The 17,912-nt window shown below is 46.3% G+C and overlaps 4 non-coding genes across 4 annotated transcripts; 2 read left to right on the forward strand and 2 right to left on the reverse strand.

Annotated features, from left to right (window-relative positions):
- Positions 1-767: 767 nt before the first annotated feature.
- On the reverse strand, positions 768-839 carry TRNAH-GUG (transfer RNA histidin (anticodon GUG)). Its single transcript has one exon. It is a non-coding gene; the product is annotated as a tRNA-His (tRNA).
- A 651-nt stretch (positions 840-1,490) lies between these two features.
- TRNAN-GUU (transfer RNA asparagine (anticodon GUU)) lies at positions 1,491-1,564 on the forward strand. Its single transcript has one exon. It is a non-coding gene; the product is annotated as a tRNA-Asn (tRNA).
- Positions 1,565-1,904: 340 nt separating this feature from the next.
- On the forward strand, positions 1,905-1,976 carry TRNAE-UUC (transfer RNA glutamic acid (anticodon UUC)). The gene has a single exon. It is a non-coding gene; the product is annotated as a tRNA-Glu (tRNA).
- An 8,181-nt stretch (positions 1,977-10,157) lies between these two features.
- TRNAE-UUC (transfer RNA glutamic acid (anticodon UUC)) lies at positions 10,158-10,229 on the reverse strand. The gene has a single exon. It is a non-coding gene; the product is annotated as a tRNA-Glu (tRNA).
- Positions 10,230-17,912: the final 7,683 nt, after the last annotated feature.

Here is a 17,912-nt window from a genome sequence, read left to right on the forward strand (position 1 = left end):
AAGGGGCATGCTTGAATGACAAAAAAAAATTCTCTGTCGTGATTCTGGTAATGATTACACATGGCAATATTCTAATAACCGCCCTTTATTGTTTTGTGTATTTTGTTCTGTGAACACCTTTTAATAATCTCCTTTTAGGATAAAAATTGTGGGTAAGATGTCAGAGAATCCAGTGAAGACAATGACTGGATTGGAGTATATTATGAATTCTTTATTTAAATTCTATTTCGTTTTGTGTAAAAAAGCCTCACTGCTGTTTGAAATATTTCTGCTGCTGCTAAGTCGCTTCAGTCGTGTTGCGACCCCATAGATGGCAGCCCACCAGGCTCCCCCGTCCCTGGGATTCTCCAGGCAATAACACTGGAGTGGGTTGCCATTTCCTTCTCCAGTGCATGAAAGTGAAAAGTGAAAGTGAAGTCGCTCAGTCGTGTCCGACTCTTAGCGACCCCATGGACTGCAGTCTACCAGGGTCTCCCGTCCATGGGATTTTCCAGGCAAGAGTACTGGAGTGGGTTGCCATTGCCTTCTGCGAGAAATATTTCTATACACACACAAAGATTCTTGTCTTTCTTTTGTGGAAGCTACACACAAGACTTATTTAGAGTTTGAAACTGATCTTTAGATATTTTCTAGTAAATGGTGAGACCTGGATCAAGTCCAGAGTGTTTCAGCCTAGAGCACCATTGGGTTGACTTCCGTTCTCCTGACCTTACTTCGTTTGGTGACTAAAGAGTTGTTATAGATCCAATGCAAAAGAAAAAAGACACTGCCGTGACTCGGATTCGAACCGAGGTTGCTGCGGCCACAACGCAGAGTACTAACCACTATACGATCACGGCGCGCCACCGTGCTGGCAATAAGCTACGCCTTTGAACTCCTACATTTTAGTATAGTGGTTTCATTGAACAACCGTCAAGTACTCCTGCGTTTCCGTCACGTCTTCCTTCCGTTATTCTCTTCCCATTCTGATGCAATTTTCATCTCTTTCAGCCCGCGCCTCAAAACAGGTGTCCTGGGAAGTATCTTTGCTTTGACCTTGCCTCTCCTCCTCGTTACATTTCCCGATTTGACCAATCCTCCCCAAAGCCTCCTTCCGGCTCACGCCCACCGACCGCAACCTAGCGGAGGGAGGGCAGCGCCAATGGCTCAGGAGGTCAGATAAGGCGGAGAAAAGAACCGAAAGAACCACTGCTGAGCCCAGCGGGCGTCAGCTTCCCTCGGGCCCTCCTCGGCTCAGGCCCGGGGCGTCTCCGGGGCGCTGCATCTGCCTTGGGTGGGGAGCCAGGCGCGGCAGGGACGTTTGGCTGGACTTCTGCATTCGAAATGCCCAACTTCCGGCTTCCCCACTGGTTCCTCCCGTTTTCATAAGCTTCGGAACGGGTACTACTGTCCTGCTCAAAGCAGGGAGCTCCCCCTAGAGTGGAAGGCGTGCTTGCTTTCTGCCAGATGAAGTTGTGGGCGAGGTAGGAGACAAACGCGGTTGTCCCAGAGTCTCTGTGGCGCAATCGGTTAGCGCGTTCGGCTGTTAACCGAAAGGTTGGTGGTTCGAGCCCACCCAGGGACGCCCCCTCTCCTATTTTAGGACGTAATCTGACGATTTGCGGTTATTTCTGCTTTGTACATTCTTTCTTGAAAATTTGGAACTAGGACTCCTTTACCCTCTTTGTCACCTATATCTTCTCAACAGGCTGAGCTAAGACATGATTATCGCTGATCTTCACAAAAGAATGTTGGCTCTGGAGGAAAACAGGTAGGTCACTTGGAAACCAGGATCGAAAGAACAGAGTCATTTCATCGTTGCCCTCCGGGTTCCTTTCAACGGTGGGTTCCGTCCATTGTTTGTATTGATATTTATTAACCCCTTTACATACACCCTTAAAATTAATTCCTCTTTATTGTGAAGTTCCCTGGTGGTCTAGTGGCTAGGATTCGGCGCTTTCACCGCCGCGGCCCGGGTTCGATTCCCGGTCAGGGAAGGTGTACTTTTTACTTATTTATTTATTTTTGCGGCTTTGCAGGTGGCACTAGCAGTCAAGAACCCGCCTGCCTACGCAGGAGACATAAGAGACGCGAGTTCCACCTTCGCGAAGTTCCTCCGGAGAAGGGCATGGCAACCCACTCTAGAATTCTTGCCTGAAGAATCCCATGGACAGAAGAACCTGGTGGGCCACAGTCCACAGGGGTGCAAAGAGTCGGACATTACTGAAGCAACTTAGCAGCACGAGTTTAAATTAAATATAAAGGCGTTCATTTTTCATAGCTTGGAATGTTGCCATTTTACTCATTTGGAGCTATTATATAAAGACATATTCTTTGTGCCACCTTTACCCACACATTTGATGTTTTTATCAGTTCCTGCAAAGGCGAAGAAAGCAGTGTAGCTCTGCTGTTGTTGTTCACTCACTAAATCATGTCTAACTCTTTGTGACTCCATGGACTGCAGCACGCAAGCCAGGTTCCCTGTCCTTCACTATCTTCAGGAGTTTGCTCAAATTTATGTCCACTGAATCAGTCATACTATCTAGCCATCTCATCCTCTATTGCCCTCTTCTCCTGTCTTCAGTCTTTCCCAGCATCAGGGTCTTTTCCATGAGTTGACTCTTCACATTAGGTAACCAAAGGATTGGACCTTCAGCTTTAGCATCTGTTCTTCAAATGAATATTCAGGATTAATTTCCATTCAGATTGACTGGTTTGGTCTCCTTGAAGTTCAAGGCACTCTCAAGAGTCTTCTCCAACACATAGTTCAAAAGCATCAATTCTTCGGTGCTCAGCCTTCTCTATGGTCCAACTCTCACATCAGTACAGGACTATTGGAAAAACCACAGCTTTGACTATATGGACTTTTATCATCTTTTAGGCTTTTACTTTCACTTTTCACTTTCATGCATTGGAGAAGGAAATGGCAACCCACTCCAGTGTTCTTGCCTGGAGAATCCCAGGGATGGGGGAGTCTGGTGGGCTGCTGTCTATGGGGTCACACAGAGTCGGACACAACTGAAGTGACTTAGCAGCAGCAGCAAGCTTTTAAATAGTTCAGCTGGAATTTCCATTACCTCCACTAGCTTTGTTCTTAGTGATACTTCCAAGGCCCACTTGACTTCACACTCCAAAATGTCTGGCTCTAGGTGAGCGACCACACCACTGTGGTTATCCTGGTCATTAAGACCTTTTTTGTATAGTGCTTCTGTGTTTTCTTGCCACCTCTTCTTATTCTCTTTTGCTTCTTCTGTTAGATCCTTACTGTTTCTGTTCTTTGTCATGCCCATCCTTGCAAGAAATATTCCCTTGATCTCTCCATTTTTCTTGAAGAGATCTCCAGTCTTTCCCGTTCTATTTTTTTCTTTTAGTTCTTTGCACTGTTCACTTAAAAAGGCTTTCTTATCTTTCCTTGCTATTATCTGGAACTCTGCATTCAGATGGGTATATCTTTCCCTTTCTCCTTTGCCTTTTACTTCTCTTCTTTCCTCAGCTATTTGTAAAGCCTCCTCAGACAACCATTTGCCTTCTTGCATTTCTTTTTCTTTGAGATTCTTTCTATAGGAGGCAGTTTTGGTCGCTGCCTCCTATACAATGTGACAAACTCCTATCCATAGTTTTTCAGGCACTCTGTCTATCAGATCTAACCCCTTGAATCTATTCGTCACCTCCACTGTGTAATCATAAGGGATTTGAAGTGGTTTTCCCTATTTTCATCAAGTTAAGCCTGAATTTTGCAGGAAGGAGCTGATGATCTAAGCCACGGTCAGCTCTGTGTCTTGCTGATTGTATATTGCTTTTCCATCTTCAGCTGCAAAGAGTATGGTGTGAAGTCGCTCAGTCGTGTCCAACTCTTTGCAACCCCATGGACTGTAGCCTACCAGGCTCCTCCCTCCATGGGATTCTCCAGGCAAAGAGTACTGGAGTGGGTTGCCATTTCCTTCTCCAGGGGATCTTCCCAACCCAGGGATCAAACCCAGGTCTCCTGCATTCCAGGCAGATGCTTTAACCTATGAGCCACCAGGAAAGCAAGTCAATCTAATTTTAGAATTGACCATTTGGTCATGTCCTTGAGTAGAGTCATCTCTTGTGTTCTTAGAAAAGGGTCTTTGCTATGACCAGTGTGTTCTCTTGATATAACTGTTAGCCTTTGCTCTGCTTTTTTAGTTTATTAAGGAACCTCCAATCTGTTCTCCTAAGTGGCTATACCAATTTACATTCCTACCAAGAATGTAGGAGGGGACCCACTCCACTTATTATCACTCACTTCTAACCAAGGGTATCACTACAACAATACCAAACACAGTAGAACAATGGCACCATACAAAGATGACTAGGAACTTCAGCATACTGGAAAGTTATGGATTTCTGGTATCATATCACTTTCTTGTGCCCACACATACAAATTAAAAAACATTTCCTCCTGCCCACATATTAATCAGGCATTTATTTTTTCAGTAAAAACAAAGCAAGACTTAAACTACCTTGGAAGCCTCAGTTTTCTGTCCCACTTTCCTCACCATTCCTCTGCTTCTTCTCATTAGATTTTCATTTATTTGTGCCATCCTGCAGCATTTCCTTCTTCAAACCCCGGGTCCCCTCTCTCAGGAACAGAGGTAAATGGAGAATTGTATTATTGTTGACATTACAGACTTGTTCCCTGGATAGAAATAACTCAAAGAAGAGCATTTTTCTGTCCATCCCAGGATTTTTTTTTTTTGTTTTAAAAAAAGAGCTTAGAAAAGTAACACTGAAATATTTGCTTTTCTGACAAAGAGAAATTTGAAGTAACACTGCTGGCATCTGGTTATTAAACTAAACGGAAGCTTTTACATTCACCATGGTGCCGAGGAGAAATGACAGTCAAAACTGGTTGGAAGGAGGCTTCTGAGTCCATAAGACATGTCACTTCCACTAAAGGGAAGTAATGTTTTCACCTCTCCATTTATAGTTGGAATATGCAGAAGCTTTTATTCTGAAGGAGGTAAGGAGCAAGTTATGGGAGAGCAGTTGACTCAGTCTGGCCTTGAAATCATTTAACTAAAGGTGTTCCTGTGAGCCCCCAAATTGTTCTGTGACATGACTTCCTCAGTCATGTCTCCAATGTCTGAAACCTGCTGAGACCTCCAGAGCTAGAGTGGTTTGAAAGAGCAAAGGATGAAAGAAACACTAGCCTAGGTTCTCATAAAGCACATTCCAGAGTGTGGTGCGAAGACCTCCAGTCCCTTGGGCTATCAACTAAGTGGGTTTGGAGCATGAACCTACTTGGAATCAAAGCTTCCTATTGAGTCTTTTCAGGTAGATTCCCTACATGGTTGACTTTTGCTGTCATTTCAGCAGTGATCTCATCCTATTTGCCCTTACCATTTAAATCAAATAACAAAAAGCCCTAAATTAGTAGAGTGTTGGTGGACATAAAAGAAATATTTTCATCCAAAGCTCGAAGTAATTTTCTTATGTTGGCAGAATTTAGTTCTTTGTAACTGTGTATCCTTGGAAGGCTGATTGGTGTGCTCCAAACCTGTTTCCAGCTCTTGCTTAGTTCAATGAGCTTAGATCTATCTCCAGGGTTCCTTTGGGATCCAAGATGTCTTTATATTTCTTGTATTTTCAAACAAAACCTTCTGAAAAGAGTACATCAGTGTCTTTCCAAAAAAGAGATGATTCTACCCAGTTTTTGAATGAATATTTTTCACATTGAGGCAACCGGTCCACTGTAGCGCCCCACCCTCTCCTGAATTCAGTGCTCCAATTTCAGACTATGTGATGTCCAAAATTCAATTGCACCATATACCATGAGCAATATCTCCAGAAAGAATTAAGACAGTGCTTCAGTGGAAGGAGAGCATAGGCTTCTGCTTGGGGCCTGTATTGCCTTTCCCTGGAAGCAAGGACCCAGGATTTTCACATCTGGATTAGCAACCCACATCTCAGTCAGGAGTCAGAATCTCATATCTCCTGATTTGAAAACAAAATACCAGTTGAAAGTTTTCACCCCTTGAATCTGAGAGCTCCTGGATGTTGCCTTCGGGAGTTAGAGCACAAGCACAGATCAGAGGCGTGAGAGAGCTCTGTGTAAGTCAAGATCAGTGGGACTCCTCCCATCCACCACCCATTATTCCCCTTCATTTCATTGCTCTGCCAGCTCATTTCTCTTAAGCTTCAGTGTTTCTTTCTTGCTTTCCCTCAGAAATGGGAGATCCCTCTGGCTCTTGTCACTTTACTTTGTTCTGTTTCATCAGATTTCAAGTCTAATAGTCTAACCAGGTCTTCATGTTTTAAACAGTGCCATAGCCAAGCCTGAAGGTCTCAGGGCATTTGGCTGTTTTGAAATGGTAAATCTCTTATCCAAGTCAGCTCTTGATTACATGCCTGAATTGAACAAAAGACCAGCCATGAGGCCAAGTGTGAACTATTCACATCACTGGGCTACCACCTAGCAGAGGACCAAGGTCCAGAAAACACAGACTGTCATGGTGACTATACTTCTTTTGACTTTAGGTTCTTTATCCCCTTAGTCGGTTCTTGTTGCCCTAATGGCCTGGGAGCAAGTGACGAGAATGAAGACAGAAAACGAAATCTGGTGCAATGGGTCAGGGGACCTGCAGCCTCTATTGGACTGACGTGCAGAGTCCACTCTGAGTCCAGCTTTTAGTCCTAATTGCAGACTACAAGACTTTCTCAGATCTTATCTTTCTCAAGACACATGCTGTGTTAATCATGTACCCCTAAAAGTCATGGACTACACCGACCTAGTCCAGATCTCCTTGTGTTCACCTCAGGCCGTTCCCTTCTGGGCTAGTCTTTGGAACAACTAGCAAGTGCATAGGCAGCGTTCTGGAGAAGGAAATGGCAACCCACTCCAGTGTTCTTGCCTAGAGAATCCTGTGGACGGAGGAGCCTGGTGGGCTGCCATCTATGGGGTCACACAGAGTCAGACACAGCTGAAGCGACTTAGCAGCAGCAGCAGCAGCAGCAGCAGCAGCAGGCAGCGTTCATGCCTGATGCCAATCCAGTGTTCCAAGGTCCATGCTTTCATGATCCCAGTCATACTCCCTTCTGGGTCTGGCCTTGGGGTTTGTAACAAGGAGATTATTCTTAAGAAAAACATGAAAGATAATTATTAACATGATTTCTTAATATATACTGTTTTTCCAGATGATCAACCCTGGAATTTCTTTAGAAGGAATGATGCTAAAGCTGAAGCTCCAGTACTTTGGCCACCTCATGCAAAGAGTTGACTCATTGGAAAAGACTCTGATGCTGGGAGGGATTGAGGGCAGGAGGAGAAGGGGACGACCGAGGATGAGATGACTGGATGGCATCACGGACTCGATGGACATGAGTCTGAGTAAACTCTGGGAGATGGTGATGGACAGGGAGGCCTGGCGTGCTGCGATTCATGGGGTCGCAAAGAGTCGGACACGACTGAGCGACTGAACTGAACTGATTTCTGTGGAATTTCTCAAGGCTGTGAAAGTATATTATTAGGAATTCCCACTACAGGTTCTTCTTATAGGAAAGTATCTCAGATGGAAAGCAGGTAGAAACTGCTTTTGTGAAAGACTTTCATGTCTCCTTTTTTTTTCAACGTCTATGGAAGGGCAAGAAAAAACCCCATCAAGTGTGTCTCTGGATTCCTCTGGAATCCTGGCTGTAGAAGCTTGGTCACTAACCTATGTTGGAGAGAAGCACAGTTGAATATGAACCACAAATCAAGATACTTCAGACTGGGGCCAGGACCATTCAAGACCAGGACAGGACAGGGCCAAGCACCGTTGTTTCTTGGGTTGTTAAAGCGTGGGTTCAGTAATTAAGTGTTAAGTAATCTAAATATATGAAAATCCTTTAGCAGTTCCAGGGTGGTTTTAGAGTAGAACAATGTTGCATACTGCCAGATTCTTAAAAAAGACATTCCCAAAATATTTTTAAAACATTTAATGAGATTATCTTAAAAAAAAAAAAAGACTAAGCACCATTATTACAAGGTAGCCATCTACCTGACAACAGTGATTCAGACAACTCTGGAAACTCTTGAGAATTATCCCCTACTTTTGAGGAGATAATTTGCCACTTGCTCCCTTCATCCTTCCACCACAGGAAAGATTCTTCTCTTTTTTGTGGCATCAGAAGCATTTACAACGTTGGTAGGAATTAAAATGGTGCATCCACTATGGAAAAAGTGTAGAGATTCCTTTAAAAATTAATAATAAAACAGCCATATGATCCAGCTATTCCACTTCTGGGTCTTTACCTAGAAAATACAAAATCACTAATTGGAATAAATATATACACCCATATGTACATCACAGCATGATTTACAATAGTCAAAATATAGAAACAACCCAAGTGTCTATCAACAGATGAATGGATAAAGATGTGGCATACATACACAATGCAGTACTACTTGGCCTTAAAAACAACAAAATCTGCCATTTGCTATAACGTGGATGGACTTGAGGGTATTATGCTAAGTGAAATAAGCAAATAAATACAAATACTATGTGATTTCACTCACATATGGAATTTTTAAAATGTTTTAATGAATGAACAAACCAAATCATACAAAAACAAGCACATAGGTACAGAGAACAGAGTAATGGTTACCAGAGGGGAAGGAGGAGGAGTGGGAGGGAAGTGAGTAAAGTAATTTGTTATAAACATAAAGTATTCTAGCAGGACGAAGAGAGCCAGGCTAGAAGCGAGGAGGCAGCGGCACTTTCTTGTCTCTCCCAAGGTGAGTGGTTCCAGCACTCAGTTGAACCCAAGACCACACAGCCCACTAGAGTAACTAAGCAGAGTCCACAGGGCAGCAGGGCTGAGGGGATACTAGCCTAGTCCTATTCCTTCTAAAAGCTCTAGGCCTGCCTGGCCTACACTATCAGAAGAGCAGGATAAATTTTCACCTGAAGCTTCTTATAGCCTATGGAGAACAGGGCGAAAGGACAAAATCTTCCCCTGGCCTTGGAGAACAGGTCCTGCAAAAGCTGGTTTTGAGGGACGTGCCAAAGGAAGGGAGCAACAGTGGCCCAAAGAGTGATCTTGAGACGTCTGCAAGTTACTTTCAAATGGTGGAGTAAATCATGTATATGGAGAGGGAGTGAGAAAGCAAATGTAGGAAAATGTTAACTGTACACTTAGGTGAAGAATGAAAGTGAGAGGGTTGCTGCTGCTGCTGCTAAGTCGCTTCAGTCGTGTCCAACTCTGTGCGACCACATAGATGGCAGCCCACGAGGCTCCCCTCTCCCTGGGATTCTCCAGGCAAGAACACTGGAATGGGTTACCATTTCTTTCTCCATTGTAGGAATGTGAAAAGTGAAAGTGAAGTCGCTTAGCTGTGTCCGACTCCTAGCGACCCCATGGACTGCAGCCCACCAGGCTCTCCTGTTCATGGGATTTTCCAGGCAAGAGTACTGGAGTGGGGTGCCATTGCCTTCTCCAAAGTGAGAAGGTTAGCAGTGTCCAACTCTTTGCGACCCCATGGACTGTAGCCTGCCAGTCTCCTCTGTCCATAGAATTCTCCAGGCAGGAATACTAGAGTGGGTAGTCATTCCCTTCTCCAGGGGAACTTCCCAACCCAGGGATCAAATCTAGGTCTACCACATTGCAGGCAGATTCTTTACTGTCTGAGGCACTGGGGAAGTGAAGAATATATACTATTAATATACTTGTAAAATTTTATAGGTTTCAAAATTGTTTTTCTTTTTCTTTTTAAAGGAGTAATTGATGTTCAGTAATTCTTTTTAAAGGTTAATTTGTGCTCAGGTCCCAAGTTCTCTTTTGATGGACACTCAAAGTGAGATTCTGGGTTCCTGAGATGAAGGGAGGAGTGGAGGTGAAGGGCTGTCCAGACTGCTCCTCACATTTCCCCCTACCACTCTGGGAGATGCCCTGGACCTGTGGCCCGACCTCACTGACCTAAGGATTCAATGCAGAAATTTTACTGCATGGGGACACTGGGGTGCACCACACTTTTGGAAAATGAAAGTGTTAGTGGCGGACTATAGCAGGCCAGGCCCTTCTGTCCTTGAAATTTTTCAGGTTGCCATTCTCCGCTCGAGGATATCTCCCTGACCTAGGGATAGGAACTCAGGCATTGCCGGTAGATTCTTTACGGTCTGAGCCACAGGGAGCAAGTGAAAACTCTGTACGGGGAGATGAAAGCAAAAGACTTTGCTTTCCCTGACCGGGAATCGAACCCGGGCCGCGGCGGTGAAAGCGCCGAATCCTAGCCACTAGACCACCAGGGAACTATGTGCTAAGGTCCTCATAAGTGAGAACAGGAAACCGGAAAACAGTGTGTGGCGTCTTTCGCCCTCCCATCTGAGTCCCGCACCCTCCTCCAAGGAACTGTACCCAAAGAACGTTCCTTCCCTGCTTTCTCCAAATGAGGAGCTCCACACCAAAGGCCGAGCGCTCTGCGTGACAGTGGACGCGCCCGGAGGTCCACCTGATCCTCAAGTCCCCACGACTTGCCCAGTGCCGGCGCACCTCACAACTGCGCTGGAGACGCGCCTTTTCCCGGCGAGCGCGCGTGGAGAGCAGGTCGCCGGGGCGGGGGCGGGAGAGGCTGGAGGACAGCCCGGCGGGTGAGACCTCGGGATCCCCAACGACACGAAAGACTCCAGGCGGGTGCAGGAACCGGGAGGGCTGGATGCAAAGCGCTTGCGAACAAGGCTCCACACCCAGACCTGGATTCCGTCCGGTCTTCCCCCGACGACCTGCTGCCCTGCGGTTCTCCCGCCTTGGATGACGCCATCTCCAGCTCCCTGGGCTCAGACCTCCAGTTGTCCCTGACGCCGCGCTTTCCTCAGACCTACATCCAAATAGTCAGGACTTGGCGTTTGCCTCTCTGTCCCACATAGTCCCAGTCCCTCCTTTTCGCGACTCTGGACTTGGGCAAACGACTCTCCCGAGAAAGGTGGTCCGTCTCCCCGCCCCCCACCCCCCGCCCCCTCTGTCGGAGAAAGAACCACCCTCCTCGTCCAGTCTACATGGAAGGGCAGCGCGCTGGACAGGACCGAAAGACCGCTAATCCGCTCCTCTGGCTGGACGTGAGAGGTGAAAACTAGGACCTGGATGGGAGGAAGGCAGGGGAATTTCATGTAACGTCCTGATCTAAAGCAGTTTTCAAGTCCGCCTCTGTGGGGACTCAGACTCCAGCGCTGGTGAGGGTGCTGCCGCGCGGTCGCACCCTCGACCGCACTCGGAGTCCACGCGGAACCAGGCGGAGCCCCGTAGCCTGGGGGCCGGTGCGCACGCGGCCCGCGCCTCCCTCGGGGTCGGAGCCCCGTGAACCTCACGCTGGAAGGAAATGGCTGTGACTGCCGTACTAAGAAAAGAAAAACCACTGCAGGAGAAAACGCACCTACATCCCCAAGCTTGTTACCTTTTACTTCTAAAGGTAACCAGAGGCAGACAGACACACAGACAACACTGCATTAAGTTTTTCAGCAAAAAGAAACTGCCTGCTGTGAGGTGAACACGGAAACCCCTCCAGACGCCAGCTTTCTGGGAAAATTGCTTTGACCTCTGCCGTCCTAGGTTAAAACTCTTACTTCATGACCTGTTGAACTGGAAAATCATAAAAGGCGTTTCAGGCATTGTAAAAGGTAAAACAAAACTGTTTCTCAAGAAGAATCTCAAGTACAATAAGCGAGGAATGAACGACCTTGAGATCTGTGTGGACCGAGCCTGGCTCCCCCGCGGCTTTATGCGGGGGCCTGGTCTGCAAGCGAATTCAATACAGGCAGGGAAGAAAGTCTCGGCCTGCGTTGATACTCGCTATTTTCAAACAGACAGAAGACCTGAGCCTTCAGCCTTTGCTGCTCTTCATGTGAAACATGAAAGCGTGGTGAAAGTCTTGGATTTGAACTATATTGGACAACTAGAATAAGCCATAGCAGCGGTAACCTGAGGAACCCCATCTGCCGCGGACTTCAAGGGCTGCAAGGCAAGAGCGCGCGGAGCTTGGGAGCACAGGGAAGGGCCGGGCCTCGCGTTACAGGGTGAATTCGAAACACCGCTCATTTCCGAGAGCCAAGAGCGCTGACCGACCACCTGTGCCGTCTGCAGCCGGGGAGGGGCAGCGTCTACACTGAAGGGCGTCCAGGTTGCTTGCGGCTCAGACGAGCCCATCACTCCCAGCTCCTGCGGCTTCTGGAAGATGGGGATTCAATGGAGCGATCCCTGGTCTCTGGCGCTAGGCTGAAGAACTGGAGACTCAGTTGGAGGTGGGGGCCCCAGGGACCTCGCTTCGAGGGAGGCGAGAAACCCTAACCTTAAGGAAGGCCTCTGGGGAACTGCAGTCTACGTGCTTGGGAGATCGAAGGTGCTCCCAGGATCCTTTTTCTTCAAAAATTTTTGGTGGGCCAGTCTTGGCGACAAGTTCATTTCTTGGAGCTGTCATTAGGCGTTGGTACCCACGGGGTTTCCTTAGTGTAGTTGTTATCACGTTCGCCTAACACCCGAAAGGTCCCCCGGGCGAAAACAGGTTCCTTTTTTTTTTTTTCTCCCTGAAACTTTCCCCCTGAACTCCTGTTTTTTCAAAAACGGGGGCAAGTGGGGTGGGTTATGGCAAAATGTGTAGCTGCGTTTATCTCCCCCCAAACCCAGAAGTTCTACTACCGTAAGCCAACTCAGCACTAGGAACCAGGCCTCCTTTCTTTGCTCTGAGTAAGCTCTTTAGAGGCCAGGCCACAGACATTCCAAGGAAGACACAGGAGAAGGCTTGCCTTCAGGTTATCTTTCCATCTGAAAATCCCCACACCTTCTCTTCAGGGGCCTAAATCTCCTCTACACGTTGACAGGGATCATGTCTCAGAAAACCAAGAAATGCATCCCTGTGAAGCAAACTTGGCTTTCCCTCACCCCAGCACACTTGTGAAACAATTTGATTTTCACGACAGAAAAATAGAGAACGAATTCAACTCTGCATGGGGCTCAAACCAAAGACACAAAGATGAAGAATTTCTTGCTCCACAAATTGAAATGGTTGGGGGGGAAAGGAGCCGATACACGTGCTTTTAACCAGGAGAGGTGCCCCGCAGCCAGGTCAGGAAACAGGAAATAGATGAATCTGCTCATCACCCACTGAGAACCAAGTCTGCCCCTGATTCAAAAGGCAACTGAGGTTCGAAAGAGACCATCACATTGGCTCTCCCAGCACACAGCACTAAAGCTAGAGTAGGATGGAATCCATCTTGTGGCCTGGCCTCTGAGCCCAAAGCCTCACTCAGGAGGGAGAGGGTGGTGAAGGGTGATGAGCAGTGAGGCAAAGGCTGGGAGCCTTGCACAGCTGCATTCAGCCCTGGGCTCTGAGAATCACCTTTTTTTTCTGCTCTCTGTATCTCTGAAATCTAATCTTTTCTGGGGTAGACCGCCTGCTGTTGTTGTTCAGTTGCCCAGTTGTGTCCATCTCTTTGAGATTCTGTGGGCTGCAGCATGCCAGGCCTCCCAACCCCTCACCATCTTCTGGAGTTTGCCCAAGTTCATGTTTGTTGCATTGGTGATGCCATCCTATGATTTCATGCTCTGACGCCCTCTTCTACCCTCAATCTTTCCCAGCACCAGGGACTTTTCCAATGAGTCTGCTGTTCGCATCAGAGGACCAAAATACTGGAGCTTCAGCTTCAGCATCAGTCCTTCCAACGAGTATTCAGGGTTGATTTCCCTGAAGATTGGCTGGTTTGATCTCTTTGTTGTCCCGGGGACTCTCAGGATTCTTCTCCAGCACCACAGTTTGAAGGCATCAATTCTTTGGGATTCTGCCTTCTCTATGGTCCAGCTCTCACAACCATACATGACCATGGGGAAGACCATAGCCTTGACTATACGGACCTTTGTCTGCAGTAATGTCTATGCTTTTCAACACACTGTCTAGGTTTGTCACAGTTTTCCTGCCAAGAAGCAACAATCTTCTGATTCCATGATTTTGGGCTGTTTTTGTGGTGCAATCTGTTAACTTGTTTGGCTATTAACTGAAAGGTTCGTGGTTCGAGTTCACCCAGCGATGCATCTTTCCTGCTATAGACTGCAGCTCTACTTTTCCCCTTCATGAATCACTCACTGTCTTGTGAGGGTGAAGGGGCTTGCCATAACTCAATGAAGCTATGAGCCATGCTATGCAGGGCCACCCAAGATGGACTGGTTATAGCAGAGAGTTCTGACAAAACGTGATTCATTGAAGGAGAGAATGGCAAACCATCCCAGTATACTTGCTGTGAGAACCTCATGAACTAAGTAAAAGACTGCCTATCTCCACTTTACTTAAGTTTGGAGTTTTATCTTGTTCCTTCATTTGGAGCATGACCTCATTTTGCTAATGTACTGTTTTTATTTCTCCATATCTGGTAGGGTAGTTATGTATCCTGGCCTTAGAGAAGTGGCCATTTGTACGGGACTTCCTGTGGATCCCAGCAGCCTGCTACCCTCTCATCACCAGAACGATATGCTCTAGGGGTGCCCTGTATGTGGGCTGCATGGGTCATTTTGTTGTGGCTGGCTGACCACAGTGCGTGGTCTGGCAGGATTAGCTGGCTCCAATCTCTTTGATTGCTAGGCCCTGCCTTGTTTGGAATCTCCAGCCGCTGGTTAGCATGGCAGGGTCAAGAGGCAGCTGGCTGTGGAACCCCTGGGTGCTAGGGCTAGTACTGGCACACTGGTGGGCAAAGCCAGGTCCTGAGGTCTGGTCTGGCTGGAGGGCCCAGGAGTCCCCAGGCTGGTGTCTAACTGCTGGTAGTAGATGGGGCTAGTTCCGGACAAAGGTGACTCTGAGGGGTCCAGACACTTCAATTGGCTGGCTAATGGGTTGGGCCAGAGTCTAGTCAGTCCGAGGGCTGGTGAAAGAATAGGACAGTTTAAGAAAAGTAATAACCTTGGATTGTTGTTACTTGGATAGTTATAAACTCTGGGTTTATAACATATGCAAAGTTAAATGCAACAAAACAAATAAAGGCAGGAAGGGGAGAAATGTGAACTGGTGTGACTTCTCTTGAAGGTGGACTGTGGTAAGTTGCAGATGGATGGCATAAAGCCTAAAGCAATTGCTGAAATAACAGGTTATAGCTAACAAGTCAACAAAGGCAAGACAATTATATACATGGACTTATATACAAAACCATGTATAATCTATGATAGAGCATTTGCTCTTCTGGCATTCTGTCCTATGGATATGTGTATAAGAAAGATGACTGCAGCATTATTTGTAATGATACAAACATGCATGCGTGCTAAGTGGCTTTAGTCGAGTCTGACTCTTTGCAAGCCTAGGCTCCTCTGTCCATGGGATTTTCTAGGCAAGAATACTGGAATGGGTTGCCTTGCCCTCCTCCAGGGGATATAGCCGATCCAGGGATCAAACTTGGGTTTCTTAGGTCTACCTGCATTGGCAGGTGGATTCTTTACCCCTAGGGCCACCCAGGAAACCCATAATAAAATATAACCAAATTAATACCAAAAGTATATGCAAAGGAGTAAATAAATTTTAGTACAAACAATGGAAGAGACTTCACGATTTACAGGAATTCACAGTTTAATGATGAGTCTACTCTTTTGAGAATTTCTCAATTGTGAGTGGCCTGTTTTCCTCCTGAACTCCTCTCCCAGGATCAGCGATGATCTGGGCTTAGGTTCTCCTGTGGTGCACAAAATACAAAGGACAGGAGGAATATAGGAGTGGAGGTTCCTGTCTTGGCCATTAAGGGAAGAGAGCTTATGTAGAAAAGGAAGAGATGCCAATCCTTTACATTCTATAGTGTGAAACACCCGCTGCTGGTGAGGGTTTGAACCACCAACCTTTCAATTAAGAGCCGAACGCACTCACCGATTGTGCCACAGAAACAGTTGGAGGTTATACATTCTCCTACTTCACTGCTACCTCATTCAGGTGGAAAGCAAGCACGCCCTCTCCTCCTTACGCTGAGCCACCCGCTTTTAGAAGGACTTTATATTGGCTTTAAAGCCTCGGAAAACCGGAAAAACCCATGGGGAAGCCGTGAGTCGCGCGATTCCGAAGCCCCACGCCTTGCTTCCCTCGCAGCCACAGTTGCAGCGCCCCGGAGACGCCCGGGCCTGAGCTGACAGGCCCGGGCTCACAGGTGGCTCTGGGTTTGCTCCGCCTTCACTCAACCAAGTTCGCCCCTGGGCAGGAATTTGTAGAAGTGGCCCTTCTGGGTGCAGAAGAATCTCTCTGGAAAGAGATCAGATAAAAAGAGGAAACATGAAAAGGAGCTAGAGCAGGCAAACGCAAGAATAAGACAACGATACCTCCCAGGAAGCCTGTGAGGAGGCTTGGGCCAGATCCTGAGAGAGAAAAATTGTTTTTATTAAGTAGCAGAGTGGGGATGGAGAATCTGAAAAGAGCATGAAAACAAGAAAAGCACGAATTTCTGTAAGTGTGCACGAATAAAACAGCCAAGACAGTGTGACTATATTAGCCTTCAAAAACTTACAAAAAGTGCTGTGGCTGCCAGCTGGCCTGTGGCTCATCGTGACCGTACGGTGTTGTTAATACTATTGATGGTTATAGCAATCTCGGCTCAAATTCGAGCTACAGCGAGGGGAGCAAGGCATGGGGGGACGCTGCCCTTCTTTCCTCGGAATCGCAGGACTCATGGCTTCCCCATGGGTTTTCCCGGTTCTCCGAGGCTTTAGAGACGATATAACTATCCTTCTAAAGGCCGGTGGCTCAGCATAAGCGGAGCTGTAGAAGTATCCAAAAATAACATTTCAAGAGAATCCACTAGTCACTAGAATTCAGGTATAAATATAAGAACAAAATCTCTTGTGTTTGAAATTTTAGAAACACTTCTACCACTCCTGAATCAAAGCATATTTGAAAATAAAAATTAGGAAATATTCTGAATCAAACAAAACTGAAATACTACATATATACCAAAGATGATGCTAAACCCATCTTCAGATGATGGTGGTCAATACCGAAATCAGATTGATTATATTCTTTGCAGCCAAAGATGGAGAAGCTCTATACAGTCAGCAAAAACAAGACCGGGAGCTGACTGTGGCTCAGATCATGAACTTCTTATTGCCAAATTCAGACTTAAATTGAAGAAAGTGGGGAAAACCACTAGACCATTCAGGTATGACTTAAGTCAAATCCCTTATGACTATGCAGTGGCAGTGAGAAATAAGTTTAAGGGACTAGATCTGATAGATAGAGTGCCTGATGAACTATGGACAGAAGTTCGTCACATTGTACAGGAGACAGGAAGCAAGACCATCCCCAAGGGAAAAAAAAAAAAACGCAAAAAAGCAAAATGGCTCTCTGAGGAGGCCTTACAAATAGCTGTGAAAAGAAGAGAAGTGAAAAACAAAGGAGAGAAGGAAAGCTATAAGCATCTGAATGCAGAGTTCCAAAGAATAGCAAGGAGAGATAAGAAAGCCTTCCTCAGTGATCAATGCAAAGAAATAGAGGAAAACAATAGAATGGGAAAGACTAGAGATTTCTTCAAGAAAATTAGAGATACCAAGGGAACATTTCATGCAAAGATGGGCTTGATAAAGGACAGAAATGGTATGGACCTAACAAAAGCAGAAGCTATTAAGAAGAGGTGGCAAGAATACACAGAAGAACTATACAAAAAAGATCTTCACGAGCAAGATAATCACGATGGTGTGATCACTTACACTCACCCAGAGCCAGACATTCTGGAATGTGAAGTCAAGTGGGCCTTAGGAACCATCACTACAAACAAAGCTAGTGGAGGTAATGGAATTCCAGTTGAGCTATTTCAAATCCTGAAGGATGATGCTGTGAAAGTGCTGCACTCAGTATGTCAGCAAATTGGAAAATTCAGCAGTGGCCACAGGACTGGGAAAGGTCAGTTTTCATTCCAATCCCAAAGAAAGACAACGCCAAAGAATGCTCAAACTACTGCACAGTTGTACTCATCTCACATGCTAGTAAAGTAATG

Source organism: Ovis canadensis, chromosome 1, assembly GCF_042477335.2.
Source record: "Ovis canadensis isolate MfBH-ARS-UI-01 breed Bighorn chromosome 1, ARS-UI_OviCan_v2, whole genome shotgun sequence".
NCBI classification, from domain to species: Eukaryota; Metazoa; Chordata; class Mammalia; order Artiodactyla; family Bovidae; genus Ovis; species Ovis canadensis.